Consider the following 6,609-nt stretch of genomic DNA (forward strand, 5'->3'; position numbering starts at 1 on the left):
CCCCACCCACCAACCCCATGCAACATCACCCTCCCGCCCCCCAACACCATCCAACACCTCCCTCCAAGCCTGTCCTGGGCTTTAGACGGTTACAAGGTAGCCAGCAAGGAACTGAAGAATGGACATAGGAGAGTTAGAAGGGGCATGAAAAAGCTTTAGTGGGTAAGATTAAGGAAAACCCTAAGGCATTCTACACTTATATAAGAAACTGGAGGATGGCCAGATTGAGGGTAGGGCCAATCAGGTATAATGGAGGGAACCTGTATCTGAGGTTGGAGGAGATAGGGGAGGTCCTTAATGAATACTTTGCTTCAGTATTTACTACTGAAAGGGACCTTGATGTTTCTGAGGACGGCATAAAACAGACTTACTTGAACAGGTTGATGTTAAGAAGGAGGATGTGATGAATATTTTGAAAAATGTAAGGATAGATAAATCCCCTGGGCCAGATGGGATATACCCAAGGTTGCTACGAGAAGCAAAGGAAGAGATTGCACCATCTTTGCATCCTCACTGCCCACTGGAGTAGTGCCACATGTTTTGAGGGTGGCAAATGTCATTCCTTTGTTCAAGAAAGCTAACAGGGATAATCCTGGGAATTACAGACCAGTCAATCTTACGTCTGTGGTGGGCAAAATACTGGAGAGGATTTTGAGAGACAGGATTTATGATTACTTGGAAAACCAGAGTTTGATTAAAGATAGTCAACAGGGCTCAGTGAGGGGCAGGTCATGAATTCTTTGAGGATGTGACAAAACACACTGATGAAGGTAGAGCAGTGAACATGGATTTTAGCAAGGTGTTTGATAAAGGTGCCCATGATAGGCTCATTCAGAAAGTAAGGAGGCAGGGAGGTCTGGCTGTCTGGATACAGAATTATCTGGCCCACAGAAGACAGGTGGTGGTAGATGGAATGTATTCAGCCTGGAGCTTGGTGACCAGTGGTGTTCTGCAGGGATCGGTTCTAGAACCTCTGCTCTTTATGAATTTTGTAAATGACTTGGTTGAGGAAGTAGAAGAGTGGGTTAGTAAGTTTGCTGATGACACAAAGGTTGGTGGAGTAGTAAATAGTGTGGAGGGCTGTTGTAGATTGTAACTGGACATTGACAGGGTGCAGAGCAGGGCTCATAAGTGGCAGACGGAGTTCAACCTGGAAAAGTTGAAGTGATTCACTTTGGAAGGTCGAACTTGAATGCAAATTACAGGGTTAAAGGCAGGATTCTTGGAAGTGTGGAGGAACAGAGGGATCTTGGAGTCCATATCCATAGATCCCTCAAAATTGCCAGCCAAGTTGATAGGGGGATTAAGAAAGCATATGATGTGGTGACTTTCATTCAGCAAGGAAATTGAGTTTCAAAGCCTTGATGTTATGCTGCAGCTCTTTACAGCACTGGTTAGACCATACATGGAATATTGTGTTCAGCTGTGGTCACCTCATTATAGGAAGGATGTGGAAGCTTTAGAAAGGACGCAGAGGAGATTTACCAGGACTCTGCCTGGACTGGAGGGCATGTTTTATGAAGAAAGGTTGAGGGAGCCAAGACTTTTCTCATTGGAGCAAAGTAGGATGAGAAGTGACTTAATTGAAGTGTACAAGGTGATGAGAGGCATAGATAGATTGGATAGCCAGAGATCTTTTCCCAGGGCAGAAATGTCTATCACGAGTGGGCATAGTTTTAAGGTAATTGGAGGAAGGTTGCGGGGAGATGTCAAAGGTAGTTTCTTTCCATAGAAAGTGGTGGGTGCATGGAATACACTGCCAGCAATGGTAGTAGAGTCAGATACATTAGGGATATTTAAAGCGACTCTTGGTTGGCACGTGGAAGATAGTACAATGAAGGGTTGATCTGATCTCAGAGTAGGATAAAAAGCTGGAACAACATTGAAGGACAAAAGGGCCTTTATTATGCTGTAGTATTCTATGTTCTAAAGGGATTAATATAAATGTGTGAATGTAAATGTCGCTAATAAATATCAGTGACAATGTAATGGTGATACTTATCACAACAAAATTATATTATGCGTTTTTGATTGGCCTGTTCCAATAAACGCAAGCTTTAGCACCATTTTCAATGTATTCATATGACACTTGGTTTCCTTGAACTGGAATGTTGCATTCTCAGCACAGACTTTGTCAACCTGGGGTTGTAAAGGTAGTGGTGAGCCACATTCTTGTATTGCTACAGTTGTTATAGTTTGAGTACATACAGTGACGTTAGGGAGACAGTTGAAAGATTGGAGTTAAATTTCCAAGTCAAGGTGGTGTGTGACCTGAAATGGACATTGTTGGTGCTGGCACCCCCATGGATTTACTGTCCTTATTCTTCAGGAGTCAACAGGTTAGAAGCGGTTGTCAAAGAGCTTTGGCAAAACGCTGCAGTGCATCCTGAGATGTTATTCACTGCTGCCACTGTGTCAATAGTGGACAGAATGAATGTTGAAGCTGGAGCATGGGGTGCCAATCAAATAGATTGCTTTGCCCATATGTCCTGACTTAGCTCTTCAGTCTATGTGTGCAAATTGAGTCTAATGTGGGAAAATATGAAGTTGTTCATTTTGGAAGAGCGAACAAAAGAACAGAATATTATTTAAATAGAGCAAAACTGCAGCAGGGTGCAACACAAAGGGACCTGGGGATACATGTGCACAAAAGCTAGCAGACACAGCAATGTATCAGGAAGATTCATGGAGTGTTGGCCTTCATTTCAATGGGGTTGGAGTATAAGAGTAAACAAAGGAAAGTCCTACTGCAACTGTACAAGGTGCTGGGGAGACCACATCTTGAGTATTGTGAGAAGTGTTGGTCCCCTTATTCAAGGAAAGATATCAATTCATTGGAGGCAGTTCAGTGAAGGTTCACAGGATGATCCCTGGTATGGAAGGGCTGTTTTATGAGCAATGGCTAAACAGGTTGAGAATCTTACACTAGAATAGGCAATCATCACACACGCTTTGTGGAGACAAAGTCTTGCCTTCACATTGAGAATATCCTCCATTGTAGTATGTGGCACTATTACAGTGTTAAATGGGACAGACTTCGAACAGACCTAGCAACTCAAGACTGGACATCCACGAGAAGCTGTGAGCCATCAATAGCAGCAGAATTTTACTCCAGCACAATCTGTAACCTCATGGCCAGGCATATTCCCCACTAAACCATGACCATCAAGCCACGGGATCAACCCTAGTTCAATGGAAAGTGCAGGAGGATATGCCAGGAGAAGCACCAGGCATACCTGAAGACGAGGTGACAATCTGGTGAAGCCATCAAACAGGACTGCTAGTATGTGAAACAACATACACAGCAAGTGATAGATAGAGCTAAGTGATCCCACAAGCAAAAGATCAGATCGAAGCTCTGCAGTCCTGCCACATCCAGTCATCAATGGTGGTGGACAATTTAACAACTCACTGGATGAGGAGGCTCCACAAGTACCCCTATCCTCAATGATGGAAGAACCCAGCATATCAGTGCAAAACATAAGGCTGAAACACTTGCAGCAATCTTCAGGCAGAAGTGCCAAGTGGATAATTCATCTCAACCTCCTCTAATGGTCTCCAGCATCACAGATACCAGTCTCCAGCCAATTCAATTCACTTCACGTGATAGCAAGAAATGTTTGGAGATACTGGATACTGAAAAGGCCATGGGCCCTGACAAGATTTCAGCAATGGTTCTGAAGACTTGGGCGCCAAAACTTCTTGCTCCCCTAGCCAAGCAATTCCAGAGGTGAGGGGAAAGTGACAGCCCTTGACATCAAGACTGCGTTTGACAAAATGTGGGATCAAGGAGTCCTACCAAAACTGCAATCAATGGGTATCAGGGAGAAAACTATCTGATGGTTAGAGTCATACCTGACACATAGGAAGATGGTTGTGGTTGTTAGAGGTCAGTCGGCGGCATGATGGCACAGTGGTTAGCACTGCTACCTCACAGCGCCAGAGACCCAGGTTCAATTCCCGCCTCAGGCAACTGTCTGTGTAGAGTTTGCACATTCTCCCAATGTCTGCATGGGTTTCCTCCAGATGCTCTGGTTTCCTCCCACAGTCCAAACATGTGCAGGTTAGGTGAATTGGCCTGCTAAATTGCCCATAGTGTTAGGTGAAGGGGTAAATGTAGAGGAATGGGTCTGGGTGGGTTGCTCTTCGGAGGGTCGTTGTGGACTTGTTAGGCAGAAGGGCCTGTTTCCACACTGTAAGTAATCTAATCTAATCCAGCCATTTTAGCTCCAGGACATCTCTGCAGGAGTTCCTCAGGGTAGTGTCCCAGGCCCAACCATCTTTAGTTGCTTCATCAATGACCTTCCCTTCATCATAATGTCCGAAGTGGGGACGTTCGCTAATGATTGCACAATGTCCAGCAACATTTGTGACTCCTTAGACATCAAATCAGTCCATGGTCAAATACAAAAAGATCTGGACAATATCCAGGCTTGGGCTGACAAGTGGCAAATAACATTTGTGCCACACAAATGCTAGGCTATGACCATCACCAATAAGAGAAAATCTAACCACCACCCCTTAACATTCAGTGGTGTTACCATCACTGAATCTCCCACGATCAACATCCTGGGAGTTATAACTGATCAAAAACTCAACTGGACTCACCACATAAACACAGTGGCTACAAGAGCTGGTCAGAGGCTAGGAATACTGTGACAAGTAATTCATGGCCTGACTCCCCGAAGCCTGTCCACCATCTACAAGGCACAAGTCAGGTGTATAATAGAATACGCCCCACTTGCCTGGATGGGTGCAGCCCCAACAACACTCAAAAAACCTGACACTATTCAGGACAAAGCAGGCCCTTGATTGGCACTGCATCCACAAGCATCCACTCCCTCTACCACCAACGCTCAGTAGCAGCAATGTGTACTATTCACAAGATGCACTGCAAAAATTCAACAAAGGTCCTCAGACAGCACCTTCCAAACTCACAACCACTTCCATGTAGAAAGACAAGAGCAGCAGCTATTTGAGAACAATTCTACCTTCAAGTTCTCCTCCAAACCACTCACCATCCTGACTTGGAAATATATCACCATTCCTTCACTGTCACTGGGTGAAAATCCTGGAATGCCTTCCCTCATGGCATTGTGAGTCAACTCACAGCAGGTGAATTGCAGCGGTTCAAGGAGGCAGCTCACCACCACTTTCTCAAGGGCAACTAGGGATGGGCAATAAATGCTGGCCCAGCCAGTGATGTCCACATCCCACAAAACGAAGAAATAACAAAAATGAATTCTACTCACTGGAGCTTAGAAAAATGAGAAGTTATTTCATTGAAACATTTAGGATTCTTAAGGGGCTTGACAGGGTAAATTCTGAAAGCATGTTTCCCCTCATGGAAGAGTCCAAGGCCAGACAGTATAGAGTAAAGGGGCACTAATTTAGGACTGAGATGAGGAAGAATTTCTTCTCTCAGAGGACTGAGTCTCCTTTAAAACTCCTTGCCACTGAGAACCAAGACGGATATTTAAGGATAAGATAGATTCTTGATCAGTCTGGGAATCAAGTGTTATAGGCACAGGGTGGAAAGTAGGTATGAGGAATGTCAGATCAGCCATGATCCCAATGAATGGTAGATCAGGGTCAAGGGTCCAAATGGCCTACTCCTGTTCCTATTTGTTATGGACTTGTGTTTGGACTCAGGTTGAAATGAGGTAAGACTCTTGCAGACCCCAAGATGAACCTGAACGAATGGGTTCTTATTGTGCAAATACATTTGATAGCACAGTTGACAATACGATATACTCCTGACTGACAAAAATTGTTCCTTTTTACATGTTTTTCACTCATGATGTTTTAACAAAGTTATCTTGTCCATCCTATTTGTGAATAAATGTGAGAGTGCATTGGGATCTTAAAGGGATATAGTTTGCATATTGGTAATTAATAATTTATTTTTGCCACTTGTTAGAAGTCAAGTTTGTTATACAGCATAAATTTCTTTTTTCTTATTCATTGATCAAACCTTTATCTTAGATAGTGGTCAAGCAAATTAACCATCCTAGTTATTAAGTTGATAAAGTGCACTCCTCTCATCACGGTTAAGACTTAATTCATTGAAAAGTAGATAAGAAGGATTCAGGAGAAGTGACAATGGAGTAAGCTTCACTTGGATTTATGGGTAAACCAGCAGATAATACCACGAAGGGGCATGAAGGAGGAAGTGGGTAAGAAAAAAGATGAACTTGAAATGTAAACCATGAGCCAAGAATTGCACTCATAGTTGGACTGTTCACTCCTTACTTACTAGGCCCTGGAGCTCCACATTTTGACCCAAAGTTCTGATTCAGGATTCTTCTGAAACTCATTTAGGGAAACATCTAGCTCAGCACATGATCAGGGCTGGAAGCCAAACTAACCTCCTTTTTACAGAAGTAATTGTAGTATTCCAGGGTTTAAAGGTTCAAATCATCTGTGATAACGAGAATTAAAAGTATTAGTGGGCGGCACGGTGGCACAGTGGTTAGCACTGCTGCCTCGCAGCGTCAGAGACCCGGGTTCAATTCCCGCCTCAGGCGACTGACTGTGTGGAATTTGCACGTTCTCCCCGTGTCTGCGTGGGTTTCCTCCGGGTGCTCCGGTTTCCTCCCACAGTCCAAA

The 6,609-nt window shown here is 44.0% G+C and overlaps 1 protein-coding gene across 3 annotated transcripts in view; it reads right to left on the reverse strand.

Moving 5' to 3' along the window:
- LOC122561654 (copine-8) overlaps positions 1-6,609 on the reverse strand; it is a 356,185-nt gene that overhangs the window by 207,223 nt on the left and 142,353 nt on the right. The gene's annotated exons all lie outside the window — the stretch shown is intronic.

This window comes from Chiloscyllium plagiosum, chromosome 23 (genome assembly GCF_004010195.1).
Source record: "Chiloscyllium plagiosum isolate BGI_BamShark_2017 chromosome 23, ASM401019v2, whole genome shotgun sequence".
NCBI classification, from domain to species: Eukaryota; Metazoa; Chordata; class Chondrichthyes; order Orectolobiformes; family Hemiscylliidae; genus Chiloscyllium; species Chiloscyllium plagiosum.